The 18,837-nt window shown below is 43.4% G+C and overlaps 1 protein-coding gene across 1 annotated transcript in view; it reads right to left on the bottom strand.

Annotated features, from left to right (window-relative positions):
• LOC136884051 (carbonic anhydrase 2) overlaps positions 1 to 18,837 on the bottom strand; it is a 309,717-nt gene that overhangs the window by 152,537 nt on the left and 138,343 nt on the right. The gene's annotated exons all lie outside the window — the stretch shown is intronic.

The following is an 18,837-nucleotide window of genomic DNA, read 5'->3' as shown; positions in this document are numbered from 1 at the left end:
TACAGTTACGGGACGAAAATGGAAATACAGCACATAACAACACTGATAACTGCAGGATACTAACCGACTACTTTGGAAATCTCCGCAGCTGTGAAACGCCAGTAGAAAAAAGTCATTTAACGTCCCAACAAATACCAATCCCCACTCACAGCCGCCAACCTTATAGGAACTAGAAAATATCATTTCGAGCCTTAAAAACAACAAAGCATCGGGAGAAAACCAGATCACAGCCGAACTTTGGAGGAATGCCAAAAAGAAAGCAATAAAATCCCTACAAAAAGTTTTAGAAGAAATCTGGGTCAAATGAAGAATTCCAGAAGAATGGAAGATGGCCCTTACCCATCCAATCCACAAGAAGGGGGATAAAATGAACCCCAACAACTATAGAGGCATATCACTTTTGGATATTATATATAAGATATTCTCAAAGGCCTTACTTAATAGAACAGAACCACAGTTAGATCATCAATTGGGAGAATATCAAGCGGGATTCAGAAAGGGGAGATCCTGTCCGGAACAAATCTTGAACCTAAAAAATCTCATAGCATACCAGAAATCTAGGGCAAGAACATACGTCATCACCTTTATTGACTTCCAAAAGGCGTATGACTCACTAGACCGGGAAAGTCTCCTTTCTGTACTCAAAGAATTCGGTCTAGACGACAAAACAACAAACCTCGTTAGAGAATCTCTCACTAATATATTTTTCAAAGTCAAATTCATGGGAGAATTGTCGGCTCCTTTTGAGGTCAAAACTGGCGGTGTCCGACAGGGCGACGGACTGTCCCCCATACTGTTCAATTGTGCATTGGATAAGGTAGTCAGAGAATGGGATAAGGCAACCAGTGGTGGAATTCGGTTGGGATCGGTAAACAAGGGTATCAAGATCAAATGTTCAGCTTTCGCAGACGACATGGCCTTACTAGCTGAGACGTGGGAGGAATCCAAGGAGCAGTCCTTAGAACTGCTGCAGCAAGCAGAGAAGATAGATCTCAAAATCACTTTTGGGAAGACCAAAATAATAACCAACATTAAGAATCCTCCAAAATATTTGAAAGTGGGGGAACAAAAATAGAGATTATTACGGATTTCAAATATCTTGGTGAATGGATCAGTTGTAATGGTCTTGAGAAGAAAGCAATGGAATCTCGACGAACCAAAATAGAAACAGCCTTCCAGCTCACGAAAGACACCTATAACAAAAAAGCCCTCTCGTTGAATTCCAAGATCAGACATTATAATACAGTAGTCAAGCCTGAAGCCCTTTATGCTGCAGAAACACTGTCTATAACTATATATGGTCCAATGGAAGGAGATAAAGGAAAGGAAAATACTACGAAAAATTCTAGGCCTCAAATTCCATAATAACGAACTTTTAAACATCAGCAATGAAACCCTGTATAGGAAAAGAGAAACGATTTCCGACACAATAAGGAAAAGGAGAATTGACTTCTATGGCCACATCCTAAGAATGGACCAGAAAAGGATAACTAAAAGAATCTTCGACTATTTCCGTAATAAGAAAACCAAGCCCAACTGGTTTAAGCAAACTGAGAAGGACCTACGAGAGTTCCAAATTACAGAAGAGATGCTTGTAGTTGGATCTGTGAAGAAAATAACCAAAGATAAAATAAAGAGGTTTTAGGACAGGGTGAAGCCCAAACGACTATACAGAATTTATGAAGAAGAGAGGAAGGCAAGATCTGAAAGGATGAAAAAGTACTGGGAGGACAGGAAAACACGACTCACTAACCATTGATAGGTCTATCGTACCCCAAAGAGGGTGAAACGGACAAGACGAAGAATATATTTTAAAAATCATTATCCAGAACACAAAATTAAGACATTACAACTCAGTTATCAAACCTGAAGCACTATATGCCTCGGAAACCTTGATCATTGCAGGCAGATTCTGATTAATAACAAAAGAGTAGCGTTACAGAAATGTTGCAAAAAATTAGGCTTGGAAAACTTGAGAGAAAGGAGACGAGCTGCTCGACTAAGTGGTATGTTCCGAACTGTAGGTGGAGAGATGGCTTGGAATGACATAAGTAGACGAATAAGTTTGAGTCATGTTTTGAACAGTAAGAAAGATTACAATATGAAGATAAATTTGGAATTCAAGAGGACAAATTGGGGGCAAATATTCGTTTATAGGAAGAGGAGTTAAGGACTGGAATAATTTACCAAGGGTGGTGTTCAAAAAATTTCCAATTTCTTTGCAATTATTTATGAAAAGACCAGTTAAAGAACAGAGAGATTCTGCCACCTGGGTGACTGCCGTAAATGCAGATAAGTGGTGATTGATTGATTGATTGATTGATCGATCGATCGACCTATACAATATACCATCATCCGCATACATAAGTTTGCATTTTATCCAATTAGTGCTTACAAAGCCGGGTTCTACTCATTACACTCTTCGCTTTGCGTTACAGGGAACACGCCTTTAGCTGCCGTATTAAACAGGTATCCAGTACGTGCAAATACTGCTTATTCCTCCTTGTGCATTGAGTAATATAGTCGGCACATTCCAAAGGCTATGTTCGGATGAATCCGTTAGACGAAGTTGTGGGTATGAATCAGTTTAGTTGATGGGGTCATGTGAGGCCATTGACGGAGGGAATATTACTAATAATTAGGGGGCAGATGCTGATTACCTAAAAGAAATCACTGAACATGATCAATAAAAATGCCCTTAAATTTATGTTCTTCAACTTTACGCAGCCAGGGCAAGCTGACCCATACAACTGTCTTCCTTGCTGGAAAACCACTGATGATGACCGACAAGTTTAAATATCTTGGATCAGTCATCACAACGGATGGTAATATTGATGCAGATGTCAAACACCACATGAGTGTTACTTGGATGAAATGGCGGTCTCTGGTATGCGGATACCAGTCACATTAAAGGGAAAAGTGTACAAAACTATGGTTCAGCCTGCCCTCATGTACGGCTCTGAATGTTAGGCAACCCAGAAAAGGATGATCAGCGAATGCATGTCACAGAGATGCGGATATTGCGATGGTCGGCGGGAGTCACTCTGCATGAAAAAGTGCGCAATGAAAATGTGCGAGGATCCTTTAAAGTATTGCCCACCAGCGACAATATGGAGAGAAAACAGGTTCGTTGGTATGGTCACGTTAGAGGAAGAAATGAACACCATTTCGTACAGAAAGCTCTTGCCATTGAAGAGCCGAAGAGAGGAAGAGAACGTCCTAAGGCAACATGGAAACAAACTGCTGAGGCTGCTTTAAGGAAAAGTGAAGTGCCATTAGATCTGGTACAAGAACGTCGGACATATTCTCTCCGAGTCAGACGAGCCGACCCTGAGGTGAGCTCGGGAGTGCCCGTTTTATGGGTACATATACGGCCAGGGAAGAAGAAGAAGTTATAAAATTAGTATATAAAAAAGAAGACTTTAAAAATATATGACAAACTGAATTTAGGTGATTGTGTAACAATGTGTCCGCCTCTGTGGTGTAGTGGTTAGCGTGATTAGCTGCCACCCCTGGAGGTCCGGGTTCGATTCTCGGCTCTGCCACGAAATTTGAAAAAGTGGTATGAGGGCTGGAACGGGGTCCACTCAGCCTCGGGAGGTCAACTGAGTAGAGGTGGGTTCGATTCCCACCTCAGTTATCCTGGAAGTGGTTTTCCGTGGTTTCCTACTTCTCCTCCAGGCAAATGCCGGGATGGTACCTAACTTAAGGCCACGGCCGCTTCCTTCCCTCTTTCTTGCCTATCCTATCCAATCTTCCCATCCCGCCACAAGGCCCCTGTTCAGCACAGCAGGTGAGGCCGCCTGGGCGAGGTACTGGTCATTCTCCCCCGTTGTATCCCTCGACCCAAAGTCTGAAACTCCAGGACACTGCCCTTGAGGAGGTAGAGGTGGGATCCCTCGCTGAGTCCGAGGGAAAACCGACCCTGGAGGGTAAACAGATTAAGAAGTAGAAGAAGAAGTGCAACAATATTTTTACAAGTAATATATCCCTGTCACAGCGCAGCACTTGTTCTTACGCAAACAATAAGTTTATTTGGAAATGTATATCAATATCGACATACAGTAATGATTTGCCTCCGAAGAAGCTGGGAACACTTGTTTTTCACACTTATCACAGCTATCAGAAGTTTCTCTCGTTTAATGTGCTATTGTACAACAAACATCCTTTCCGCACTCACTGTAGCACTGCACAGTTTACTAAATAAAACACGCCCATCCGTTATAAACACCGTATTTTCCAAATTCTTTCACTAGCTGAATTTATACTTCACTTTGTGGTTTGGCAGTTTTCTTGCACAGAACTACTTGGGAGGATAATTCTAGACTGAAGGGCAAAGTTATATAACTATTATTTCCAATCCCTTCTCATTTCCATTCGTTCTTGGCCTTGCGGTACGCGGAGTTGAATGAGTGGCTGTACGGGCGGGTGCGAAGGCAATCAATCAATCAATCAATCAATCAATCAATCAATCAATCAATCAATCAATCAATCAATCAATCAATCAATCAATCAATCAATCAATCAATCAATCAATCAATCAATCAATCAATCAATCAATCAATCAATCAATCAATCAATCAATCAATCAATCAATCCTGATCTGCATTTAGGACAGTCGCCCAGGTGGCAGATTCCCTGTCTGTTTCCTAGCCTTTTCTTAAATGATTTCAAAGAAATTGAAAATTTATTGAAAATCTCCCTAGGTAAGCTATTCCAATCGCTAACTCCCCTCCCTATAAATTAATATTTGCCCCAATTTGTCCTCTTGAATTCCAGCTTTATCTTCATATTGTGATCTTTCCTACTTTTAAAGACACTACTCAATCTTATTCATCTACTAATTTCATTCCAGGCCATCTCTCCACTGACAGCTCGGAACATACCACTTAATCGAGCAGCTCGTCTTCTTTCTCCCAAGTCTTCCCAGCCCAAACTTCGCTACTCTTTATTACCGGGTGCATTCCTTGTGCTTGAGACACGTTAAAATATACCTTCTCCTAATTGTCAGAGTTCTGTATTGTATTCCTGCAAATACCTTGGATACACAAGACTCACAGGCATACATCCTTTCCTTACCCTTCCTTAGTCAGTAACAATTGCTGGTCAGTTTACTTGCTCATGAAAGATAGTTAGCATAGTTAGCGAATTTAACCATATGTAAGAAAAAATTATGAGCCTCCGCGGCTCAGGCGGCAGCGCGCCGGCCTTTCACCGCTGAGCTCCGTGGTTCAAATCCCGGTCACTACATGTGAGATTTGTGAAAGCGGAGGGGGGACAGGTTTTTCTCTGAGTACTCCGGTTTTCCCTGTCATATTTCATTCCAGCAACACTCTTCAATATCAAATCATTTCATCTGTCATTCATTAATCATTGCCCCACAGTAGTGCGACAGGCTTCGGCAGCCGGCACAATTCTATCCTCGCTGCTAGATGGGGGCTTCATTAATCCCATTCCTGACTCGGTCCAATGACTGGAAACAGGCTGTGGATTTTCACTTTCAAGAAACATTCACAATAAAGAATACATGAATACATTGAAACATCATTTTAAAATGATCTAAAAATTCTTCAAAATGACGTAAAACTTTCTTGAATGTTGAAATAATGACTGATCATCCCAAATCGCTGAAAAATGGAAAATAATAATGCAAAATAAAAAAAAGTTGTTATCGTTTCTTATATCGCAGAATGAATTTCTATACTACTGAGCAACGTCCTAATGAAAAGGAAAAAAATGACATTTGAACAACATCTGACCCCTACTCATAATGATATTTACTCTGTCATAGAGGATAGGAGCGACGGTGATAGCTGATCTGACGGACAAACCAGTGAATTAGTTAGTCCCGTGTAAAACCTACTAAAGGTGGAAAATTTAGAGTTCAAATCCTCAAAGAATGGAGGTTACTGGTTTCAGATCCTTGAAATGTGGGGCAGTAAGGGGCTCTTTATACCCCTTAAACCTAATGCAGTGAAGCAAGGTCTGGCTCCATGGCTAAATGATTAGCGTGCTGGCCTTTGGTTACAGGAGTTCCGGGTTCGATTCCCGCAAAGGTCGGGAATTTTAACCATCATTGGTTAATTCCGCTGGCACTGGGGCTGGGCGTATACGTCGTCTTTATCATCATTTCATTCTCATCACGATGCGCAGGTCGCCTACGGGAGTCAGAAAATACCTGCACCTGGCGAGCCGAACATGTCCTCGGACATTCCCAGTACTAAAAGCCATACGCTATTTCATTTCAGTGGAGCAAGAATTGATCGAGCGATGGCGAACAACACTGAACTCATCTTGGACCGTGGTTGCAATGAACTTCTAACGAATTTCTGGAGGTTGAGGATATGAGAAATATTGACAGAAATATGGACAGACTAGATTTATTCATGATTTCAAAGAAAGGCAAGTGACGTGCAAGCAGGAGAGGCCCAGTTCCATCTGTGGGTAGAGGATATGGAGACGTTACTATACTATAATCTATCAGCTTCATGTCCGTATTGATAATTTGAGGACACAAGTATGAAGGATGAGTTGTCTACCTAATCAATACTTTATTTTACAAAGTGTCTAGAATATTTACATTAAAAGACAGTACCGGTTTCGACCTGTAAATAGGTCATCATCAGCTGCTATTAAGCAGGTTCATCAACAGCTGATGATGACCTGTTTACAGGTCGAAACCGGTACTGTCTTTTAATGTAAATATTCTAGACACTTTGTAAAATAAAGGGGTATAGTGCGCATTGGAATCACCCAAATATCACTATAAAATTTGTCACAAATGTAACATAATAATTGCTTTTACACATATCAAGTGAAAAATCTTTGGCAAATTAAGAAATATTTGATTTTTGGAGAATATTATGTATACGTACTTTACCACTTTACAAGTACATTTGGTGTTGGGCTCACAGTGACACACGTATGTCTTTTGTCTTACACTTTCAACAATTTCGTGTGTGATATCTGTGTTCACTGAAGTTCTTTGCTTTCGTTTCATTGCTTCACTTGTCAATGACATCATTTCATGAATTGTATCGCGATATACAATATTTAATAGGCGACAAAATTGTATGGCCAATGTACATAAGAAAAATTCAGTGGACTGGTGATTTATTGGTTCAGGAATCGAGCTACTTTCGTTCGAACAGAAATAAAAATATTTATTGGTCCAGGGATCATGCTATTTTTCTGTTGACCTCCATTTTGCTGTTTGAACTGGCCACTCTAGTCATATGGACAAAGATAATGAGAATCTACAGACATAGCACTCCCATTAATCCACAGACATAGCACTCGCATTCCTCGGTGCTAGCCCTGGACCTCAAGAAAGTAACAAAAGACGGCATCAGCAGCGGAATACGACATAAACCAGTCCTGTCTACAAGCCTTAAGTATGTTTTCATATTTCTCAAATAACGACGGTATTTCTTAATTTGCCAGAGATTTTCACTTGATATGTGTAAAAGCAATTGTTATGTTCCATTTGTGACAAATTTTACAGTGATATTTGGGTGATACCTATGCGCATCATACCCAAATAAAGTATTGATTAGGTGGACAACTCATCCTTCACACTTGTGTGTTATAAGGTGACGTTTCGTTTGTTCGGTAAACTTGAAGGTTCAACGCTGAAATGCATGCTTCAGTGAAGTAAATGTATGCATAAAAGTACCTACGGTATCTACGAACACCAAACACACAGACTCATTTGTAATTGTCGTTCTTTATAATCTCAGTGTCTATGAACCCTAAGAATTGACATGCGTATTTGACTTACATTCTTCAGCAAATGCACACAAGGGAACTAGAGGATACACACCTGAAAAGAGAGAGAGAAAACAACATTATACCAATGAAGTTTTTATGCAATGTCACATACACATAAGTTAGGCCCATTATTATTGCATACTATGACGTAATTGCCTTCTTCCCGTACTCAAGAGAGTAGTACTGTTTCAGTGGATATAGTCTCTGATTGGTTAAACCAAATTTGGTTAAACTCCACTTCGCAGTAATGTAAACACGGATAGTCAGAGAGATCATGATTCAAGAAACTCCAAACAACTTTGTTGATTTTTTCTCCGCCTGATTGCAGCACTGTATATCCATTCCCATCCACACAAAAGACTGCATATCTGCAATTCCCAGCCCAAGTGATACACCGCCATCACACTACTGACTAATGTGTACATTAATCCATTCCCAACAGATATCGCAGTGTATCATAAAGTTCGTATTTTCATTAATCCAGGACCAAAGGACCATGTTTACCACTCTGGTAGCTTAGTGGACTGTTCGCTGCTTCAAATAACATTAATGTTTGTGTTTTATTACAACACAACCCCATGCACACACTTCTTACATCTTTCGTAGCAAGACACGGAACAACAAAACGAGAAAGCATCAATTTATGGATCAAACATGAACTATCTGCGTCGCGATGAATCAAAATTATTATTAAATGAATCGAATTTAAAATAATTAAATTCACCATAGTATGAAATATTACTTGAGCTCTGGTGTTGGAGGAGGATATTTTGTATCCCTTGGACATCCAAGAAGACAATTGCATGGGTCATTCAAAAGATCAAACCAAATTTGTCTCTTGAGGCATTCAGTACAAGATTACAGCTGTCATATTTTGGACACATTACGTGAAGCTCTGATTCATTGGAAAAGACTATTATGCTGGGAAAGTGGAGGGGTCTCGGAGACGAGGGTGACCAACATTGAGATGGATCGACTACATCCAATCCAACATGAACAAGTCACTAAAGGATCTGAAGTATATGGCTGAAGACCGAAACATCTGGAGACACTCCATCCATCCAGTCGCCAGGAGTCGACGTCGAGTTGATGGCACCTGATCATCACCATCATCATCATCATCATCATCATCATCATCATCATCATCAAGAAATTAAAGTGATAACTTTACGTTACTCGTTTTGACGTCTCACTCGTAAGATCGCTTTTCGTGTCTGTTGAGTAAATAACTATTAAACCTGCTATTAATCACAATTTTTCTTATCATTTCTTCGCTCTCAGCCTCTCGGCAAATTGAGGTACACGCAAGAAATCGGGTCCTGTGATCTGGTCACCACTCCATATTCACAAGTAGGGGTTCAAGGGGTGGTTATTGTATTAAGAGGAAGTACAACTAGGCAACCATACCCTATATAACGATAAACAGAGGGAAAAAAGGAAGGGGTCCGACACTTCAAAAATTGAAGGTATCGGCCAAAGAAAGACAAGGGCCACAAAGGGCCTTGAAAATGAAAGACTCTCTAGGCCTCGCAACCTAATACAGTCGGGATCGGAGTTGATCAAGGGAGGTTGGATAGGATGGTTGAAAGTGAGGAGGCTGGCACAAGTAAGTGGAAGCAATCCCAGGACTGAGCTAAAGGCCCCGTAGACGCTAATCCACGCTCCATAATTCAGAGCCCCTAGGGCCCCTTTTAGTCACCTCTTACAACAAGCAGGGAATAGCGTGGGTTTTATTTTACCCCCTTCCCCACAGGTAGTGGTTCCAGGGGAAAAATTGAGGACAGGGAACTTTTTCCCCTCTTGTTCTTCCAACCACATCTCAAACGACCAGGTACTGAAGAGTTGAAGAAAAGAGGAAGTTATTTCAAACCATCCGTACAAGGAAGAAGAACTGGCTTGGGCACTGGCTACGAAGAAAGTATTTGCTGATGGAAGCTCTAGAAGGATCGGTAAATGTAAGGAGGAGAAGAAGAGGACCGAGACGGTACCAGATGCTGGGGCAGTGTCAAAATAGCAGAAAATTACGAAGGAATTAAGAGGATGGCTGCAGACAGGACTGCATGGAGAGTGGCTGTGTGAAGACCTGCCTAAAGGGCAGAACACGTTATATTATATATCAATGAAGAGATAGTGGTTTATGTTGATTCTGAAGCTCCGTGCCAGTGGCGAATTTGACCTGACTTGCTGTAAATATCCCGTATTAAAAAAAAAAAAAAAATATATAATTTTCGACTATTACCAATACTCAGTGCTTTCATTCCTCCCCTGAAAGGGGTGGCTGTTCTCTTAGACGGTGACGCCGTCTCTCAAGATAGGAGATTTGGGTTGGTGGCTGTGGCCTATACTACGAACTATCCCGGCATTCGCCTTAGTGTAGAAGAATGGAGAACCACGTAAAATCATGTTCAGGACAGGCGACGGTGTGGACCGGCACCTCTCCGTCTCCCGAATACAGCTGTGCCCACCCCTCCTCTGCTGAGTTGGTCGGTCGAAGTGCAGAGCTGTCGGACCACGGACCAGCCGTGGCCACTTCTAGGCCGAAGCCAACACTGCAACCACCGACGTAATTTTCGAAGTGTTCCATGGAACATGGAAGCTACTCGCTCTCAATGGCTATATAGTTGACAACGCTGTGTCTCGAGGTGGGGAAGTACTGGCACCCTCCGGGCAAGGAATATAAACACTCAGGCCAGCTAGGCTTCAAAAGCGTGCCGGTCGTTAACGAGGATATTACAAGGACTATAATTGTCGGTGGCAACACCATACCGTGACGTCTTGAAAGTGCCCATATTTGTCTACTCTCTGCTGTCAGTCGCAACTCTATTTGAAGTCCAAATTTTTTAAGTTCAGAGAGTCATATAGTAGTACATGGGTATCTATCACCACCTCCGAGGCTCAAGCCAAGGAGAAATTTCCTTTCTTTAACAGAATGCCTCACTGAAACAACTTTTGAGACTTCAGCATGGAATTTTGGCGGACCAGAATAAATCACCATCTTGTGAGAGTCCCGAAAAAAATGAAGTCACTGGTAGATCGATGACCCATTTGTAATAGGTGGTTTTCCGTGGTCCCATGTTCACGTCAGGCAAATGCTGGGGCTGTACTGTAATTAAGGCCACGGCCACTTCCTTTCCACTCCTAGACATTTCCTATCCCATCGTCGCCATAAGACCTATCTGTGTCAGTGCGACGTAAAGTCAACTGTAAAATAAAAAGTAAGGTTTTTCCATTACTCTACTCTGAGTGAATATATACTGTAATGTGTAGCAAACAACGAACCATCTCCTTCTTTGTGGACTGTGCCTGGTTACATTCACACCAAAGGATTTGAGTAAGGCGACATTTGAGTCGTGTGACCGGGACAATACTGATCAAAATGTATTCAGGTTGTATAGGTTAGGCAACATGTTTGTTGGGCTGAGTGAGTCAGACGGTAGAGCACTGGCCTCCTGAGCTCAAGGTGGTAGGTTCGACCCCAGCTTTAGTAATTGAAATAGTTCGTATACGCCAGCCTCGTGTTACTAGATGTAATAGAACTCCTGCGGGACAAAATTCCAGCAACTCGGAATCTCTGAAAACTGCAGTTTTGTGGAGTAAAAAATATTACTATTATTATTTTCAAACTTTCCTCAGCTTATCGCAGTTGCTGGAGGTTGCTGTAGCCACCCAGGCTCATTTTGGTTTTGGCCACGGTTCTAAGGGCGAATGCCCTTCCTGACACTACGTGATTTTTGAGATGATAGTTTCAACCCAGGGTCGACCGATATTCGAATCTCAGCCTTCCGAATGTGAAGCCAACAGCTAAAGCACTAGTTAACTACGCTCTTCTTCTTCTTCTTCTTCTTATTATTATTATTATTATCTGTAACAACTGTTGTTTATTTTACTTGCAGAGCGTATGAGAGTTCGTGGTATTTATAGAATCAATATCCACTTTATAGTATTTTTTTAAGTTAGGTGATTTCTGATTCCTCGGGTTAGGGATTGGGTGCAGGGGGCTCGTTTGAGGTGGGCAGAGAGGGACGGGATACGTAGTGGGCATATTACTATTAGACGTCAATAGGTTGCATAACTCAGAGATAATATCGATTTTTAATATTATGCACTACGAGTTTGACGGGGACTTACCATGCACTAGAATTTCCTGGAACTTCACAAGGTCGCCATAATCAGTTTTTACGATGTTATATAGAGAACTTGTTTATGTTCATTCTCTCCACTGAAACTACTTTCGTGGTTTCGCAGAAATTGTATAACATCAAGTAAAACAGTAGTCGACTGGATAAACGTTTTCCTAAAACTGGCCTCTATATATTTAATTATGGTGACTTGCTGTAGAAAGACGTCCTTAATATAGCAAATTGCCTCAGAATAAGAAAAGCTATAGAGTCTCTCTCGAGGTGGGGAAGTACTGGCACCCCCCGGGACAAGGAATGTAAGCACACCAGGCCAGCTAGGCTTAAAAGTGTGCCGGTCATTAACGAGGAAATTATGATTATAATAGTAGGTGGTACCACCATACCGTGACGTCTTGGAAGTGTCCATATTTGTATCAGGTGTGATGTGACATCTCGAGAGTGAGTGTAAACACTGTATGTGCTGGCCGTGGGGACGGGACGCGAATTATCGTATTTTGAACTGAGAGTTAAAGTGAGTGTGTGCAAGATGAATGGAACATTCCATTAGCGAAGTTGTGCTGGCATTTAACATTCCTCGACTGACGGTGTCACGTGTGTATCGGGAATACCTCATGGAAGGCGTTACCGCCCACAGAGAACAGCGCAGTGATCAGTCACGGATGCTTAATGATCGCGATAAGCGGCGTCTGGCTAGAATTGTCCGTGGTAACACACAAGTGACACTGGCTCATATTACATCCACATTTAATGCAGATCGTACGCGTGACGTTACTAATTCACTCATCCCGGGAAATACCAGATAAGTCAATCTTTCGTTTTTTTTTTTTTTTTAATTTTTGCAGTAACCTACTAAGGTCAATGCTCTCCATTCTTTGACACTGACAAGATAAGTCATTTCACTATAATATTGAAGAAACAACCAAAATTTACCTCCAGATTATGCAAGAATACAAAGCAGTTACCGGTATGAACCAGGTAAGTCAGTTTGTTTTACACTGACTGACAGAGCAAATGCAACACCAAGAAGGAGTGGTTCGAAAGGGATGAAAGTTGGGGAAAAAACAGAGACGGCACGGACGAATAATTGATGTTTATTTCAAACCGATATGCAGGTTACACAATGCGCACGGCATCGACTCAGTAGGATGTAGGACCACTGCGAGCGGCGATGCACGCAGAAACACGTCGAGGTACAGAGTCAATAAGAGTGCGGATGGTGTCCTGAGGGATGGTTCTCCATTCTCTGTCAACCATTTGCCACAGTTGGTCGTCCGTACGAGGCTGGGGCAGAGTTTGCAAACGGCGTCCAATGAGATCCCACATGTGTTCGATTGGTGAGAGATCCGGAGAGTACGCTGGCCACGGAAGCATCTGTACACCTCGTAGAGCCTGTTGGGAGATGCGAGCAGTGTGTGGGCGGGCATTATCCTGCTGAAACAGAGCATTGGGCATCCCCTGAAGGTACGGGAGTGCCACCGGCCGCAGCACATGCTGCACGTAGCGGTGGGCATTTAACGTGCCTTGAATACGCACTAGAGGTGACGTGGAATCATACGCAATAGCGCCCCAGACCATGATGCCGCGATGTCTAGCGGTAGGGCGCTCCACAGTTACTGCCGGATTTGACCTTTCTCCACGCCGATGCCACACTCGTCTGCGGTGACTATCACTGACAGAACAGAAGCGTGACTCATCGGAGAACACGACGTTCCGCCATTCCCTCATCCAAGTCGCTCTAGCCCGGCACCATGCCAGGCGTGCACGTCTATGCTGTGGAGTCAATGGTAGTCTTCTGAGCGGACGCCGGAGTGCAGGCCTCCTTCAACCAATCGACGGGAAATTGTTCTGGTCGATATTGGAACAGCCAGGGTGTCTTGCACATGCTGAAGAATGGCGGTTGACGTGGCGTGCGGGGCTGCCACCGCTTGGCGGCGGATGCGCCGATCCTCGCGTGCTGACGTCACTCGGGCTGCGCCTGGACCCCTCGCACGTGCCACATGTCCCTGCGCCAACCATCTTCGCCACAGGCGCTGCACCGTGGACACATCCCTATGGGTATCGGCTGCGATTTGACGAAGCGACCAACCTGCCCTTCTCAGCCCGATCACCATACCCCTCGTAAAGTCGTCTGTCTGCTGGAAATGCCTCCGTTGACGACTGCCTGGCATTCTTAGCTATACACGTGTCCTGTGGCACACGACAACACGTTCTACAATGACTGTCGGCTGAGAAATTACGGTACGAAGTGGGCCATTCGCCAACGCCGTGTCCCATTTATCGTTCGCTACGTGCGCAGCACAGCGGCGCATTTCACATCATGAGCATACCTCAGTGACGTCAGTCTACCCTGCAATTGGCATAAAGTTCTGACCACTCCTTCTTGGTGTTGCATTTGCTCTGTCAGTCAGTGTACGTGTAATACACATTTTCAGTTGTTATTGTAGACGTGGGCATTGTTATCTTCAAATGAATTATTGGTAGTGAATTTACATAGCTGCCGTTGTTAAAGAGAACTGTTAAACCTTACTTGCTAACAATACACAAATGTGACTGACACGCTTTGGTCAATACTGGACAAGTCAGTTTCAGTCACGATCCAAAGCAGAAATTTAATTCATTTTTTGAGTTAAACAAAATCCAACCGAAAGCATTATTTAAGAAGCGGTTTCATATAACGCAGAATTGTTTCAGAGCATTTGGTGAATCGGTAATTTTGTATTGTTTAAAAACAAAAAATGTTTCTCCTGAGAACTTTAATTTTTTGACTTATCCTGTTATTCCCTGGAGTGGGTAAAAATGAAATTGCGTATGGCTTAGGACTTCGGCTCGCCAGGTGCAGGTCTTTTTTTATTTGACTCCCGTCGGCGACCTGCGCGTCATGATGAGGATGAAATTATGAAGACGATACATACATCCAGCCCCCGGGCCAGCGGAATTAACCAATTATGGTTAAAATTCCCGACCCTGCCGGGAATCGAACCCGGGACCCCTGTGACCAAAGGCCAGCACGCTAACCATTTAGCCATGGAGCCGGACCCTGGGGTGGGTGAATTGGACTGACGATATGTAGCTTGTTCCGACGAGTCACTTTGTTTGGAGCTGACGGTGGAGTTCGGGTAAGGCGCAGGCCCCATGAAGCCGTGGACCCCCATTCAGTGGGGCCCATGCACGACGAAATTGTAGCAGAGGATTCCGATAGCTATTTGGAATGAGCTGAGGCACCCTTTTCTCACTTTCTTGGACTGTAAGGAACAACTAGAGGAAAACTTGGGTCACGCTTGAAGGCATCTCGTACTTAATTAGCGCACGAGTTCAACCGAAGCACGCAGTGGTATTTAGTGTTTACCAAGAGTCCGTTTGCTTTAATTGCATTCAGCTCGGCAAACAGCCAACTCTGTAATGTTAGGACTCATCCTGTACCTTACTCATCATCTTGCCTAGCACGCCTCATTTTGACACCGTCATCGGTTTTTGTGGTTTCCCCTGGGCTGATGTCTTAACAGACAAACCATATTATTGTAAGAAGACGTTATATCTCCGAAGTAAAATGCATTTAATAATAATAATAATAATAATAATAATAATAATAATAATAATAATAATCTTCTACTGCTTTTATCACACCCGTGGGGCCCCGAGTGCAAACTGCGTAGCATATGGAGGATTTGGCCCTGTTTTACGTCCGAATGCCCTTCCTGACGCTAACTCTATGTGGAGGGACGTAATCATTATTGTGTGTTTCTGTGGTGACTGCTAGTGTGGTGTATTGTCTGAATATGAAGAGGAGAATGTTGGAACAAACACAAACACCCAGTCCCCCAGCCAGAATAATTAGACACAATTAAAATCGCCGACCCGGCCGGGGATCGAACGCGGTACACTTTGAACCAAAGGCCACAAAAAACCCGTGGCGCAACAGCCCCGAAGGACCATGGACTACCAAGCGACCGCTGATCACCCCAAAGGCTTACAGAGTACGAGGTGACGTGTGGTCAGCATGACGGATCCTCTCAGCCGTTATTCTTGGCTTTCTAGACCGTGGCCATTATCTCACCGTCAGATAGCTCCTCAACTGTAATCATGTAGGCTGAGTGGACCTCAAACCAGCCCTTAGATGTAGGTAAAAATCCCTGACCTGGCCGGGAATCGAACCCGGAGCCTCCGGGTAAGAGACAGGCGCGCTACCCCTACACCGCGGGGCCAGTGAAGGCCGCAACGCTGTATTAATAATAAAAATAATAATATTGATAATAATTGGAGAAAGCTACAAAGACAACTGGAAAACAGTGGATAGAAGAACGCAAGAAACAACACAGCAACTTCACGATGATATATTAGAAGAAGAAGAAGAAGAAGAAGAAGAAGGGAAAGCCGTCGGGGCAAATAACAAGTTCAAACTTGCTTTTTAAATGGGTGTAACGAAGAAAGAAAGAAAGAAAGAAAGAAAGAAAGAAAGAAAGAAAGAACAAATTGGACGTTCTTTCCTTCTTTTTTCCTTGCAGGGATCATGAACTCAATATACAACTGTGATTTCACTAGATCCAATGCCCAAAAGGAAATTATCTCAACAACGTTTGATTACCTCTAATTCTGGGAAGTTGAGGTATAGCCTACCGTCCCGTCCTCTGTTTCAGACAGCGGTTGGTAACCTTGTTCATGCTTGAGTAATGTTGCTAGCTACGTTCATACTGCGGGGATAATAATTGAGCTCGTTACTGGCCTGTATTGTAATGTAAAGAAGGGACCTTTACAATTACTCTGAAACCTCTAGACGCTTCAGCTGTTAACGTTCTAAAAAAAAAAAAAAAAAAAAAAAAAAAACTTCATACGCATATAAGAATTACTTCCTTCAGCTTACATGAGTTATTTCTAGGCGCATTGGGACTGCTTTGCCTCGGTTTGTGTTCAGACCGAGGTGTAGTACCGGAGACGGAGGTTTGATACCGGATATCCTTCATGACGCTAAGTGAATTCTTCTTCTTCTTCTTCTTCGTCATCTTCCCCATTCGATTCTGCCACTAAGCGTCGAGTGCCTTTATCCATTTTTGGTATGCATTACCGAGAGAGTTGGATGTGCAGTTAGGGGCGCGAAGCTGTGAGCTTGCATTCGGGAGATAGTGGGTTCGATCCCCACTGTCGGCAGCCCTGAAGAGGGTTTTCCGTGCTTGCCCATTTTCACGCCAGGCAAATGCTGGGGCAGTACCTTTATTCAGGCCACGATCGCTATGAGATCTATCTGAATCGACATGACGTCAAATCAACAATAAAGATACACTTCTCGGCTGCATGGGAAAGCATAGAATTATGGGCTTACAAGAGGAGAGAGCAAGTAAATATTCTTTGGTTGTTTCCCTCTTAGCAGTCTCTTAAAACACGCAGAGGTACAGATCACTCCATCCACAGGTGAGATAAAAGAGTTCCGACGAACCGAACGAAATATTTACCATCACGATCACGTCCAACATGGCAGCTGATCCAGCACACAACATTCTCATGCCATGTCACAAGAGAGCCCCGCCTATCAAGATCTACATCCAATGGTCGCTGATTTAGCACACAATTGTATAAAACCAAACCCCATGGCACAAGAGCCCCGAAGAGCCATGGCTTACCAAGCGACCGCTGTTCAGCCCCAAAGGTCTGCAGATTACGAGATGTCGTTAGCACTACCAATTCTTCTTCTTCTTCTTTATCTGTTTACTCTCCAGGGTCGGTTTTTCCCTCGAACTCAGCGAGGGATCCCACCTCTATACCACCTCAAGAGCAGTGTCCTGGGGCTTCAGACTCTGGATCGGGGGATGAAACTGGGGAGAATTACCAGTACCTCGCCCAGTCGGCCTCACCTGCTATGCTGGACAAGGGCATTGTGGGGTGATGGGAAGATTGGAAGGGATAGACAAGAAAGAGGGAAGGAAGCGGCCGTGGCCTGAAGTTAGGTACCATCCCAGCATGTGCCTGAAGGAGAAGTGGGAAACCACGGAAAACCACTTCCAGGGTGGCTGAGGTAGGAATCGACCCCACCTCTAGTCAGTTGACCTCCTGAGGCTGAGTGGACCCCGTTCCAGCCCTCGTACCACTTTTCAAATTTCATGGCAGAGACGGGAATCGAACCCGGGCTTCCGGGGGTGGCAGGTAATCACAGTAACTACTACACCACAGATACGGACTAACTACATTCAAATGAACATAATATGAACGTTTTCTGACTGGAGGAGGTTTGTATTTCAGCGGCAACTAACCCGCATCCTCACTTCATCATAACTCAAGCTCACTGAGAGACAGGATTGGTACAATGCAGCATCATAGTATAGGATGATTCAGAAGTTCGGCTCTATAGCGCAATTCTGCTACTACCGCAAATAGCGAAAAATGGAAGGAGGGGAACGTTGTTGGAAATTTATGTGGTTCGTTCTGTTTATGTGTTTGAAAAACTCAAAATTAACAAATACGACCCTACTACCACCATCACTCTGGCATGACCCCACAGAAAAACAAAACACGCACAAAAGAATACGGCTACATTACTCGCATACTCTGTTCTACAGCACACATGGACTCATGATGGGTGATGTGGCATGCATGTAGTTTGTGCAAGAACTTCACGGTAATGGACACTGATAGACAGGTGGAGTTTTGTTAGTTGTTTGAAAAAAGGTATCGAGATCAGCAGAATCTTCACGCTGATATTCTGTACGGCGATGAAGCCGACTTCATTTTGATCGGGACAGTGAACAAACGTGGGCAGATTACAATCCAAATCTAGCTGTAGAGGCACATTCTTCAGATGAGCTCACCGCTCCTCATCCATGGCCACCCGGTTCTGTAGCTAATGGGTAGCATGCTTGCGTTTGCTTCAAGGGGATGCGAGTTCGATTCCCGGTCGTGTAGGGAATTTTAACTTTCATTAGTTAATTCTGCTGACTCGGGG

This window comes from Anabrus simplex, chromosome 1 (assembly GCF_040414725.1).
Source record: "Anabrus simplex isolate iqAnaSimp1 chromosome 1, ASM4041472v1, whole genome shotgun sequence".
Classification (NCBI taxonomy): Eukaryota; Metazoa; Arthropoda; class Insecta; order Orthoptera; family Tettigoniidae; genus Anabrus; species Anabrus simplex.
Note: the sequence above shows the minus strand (reverse complement) of the source record. Positions and strands in the feature narration are given on the sequence as shown.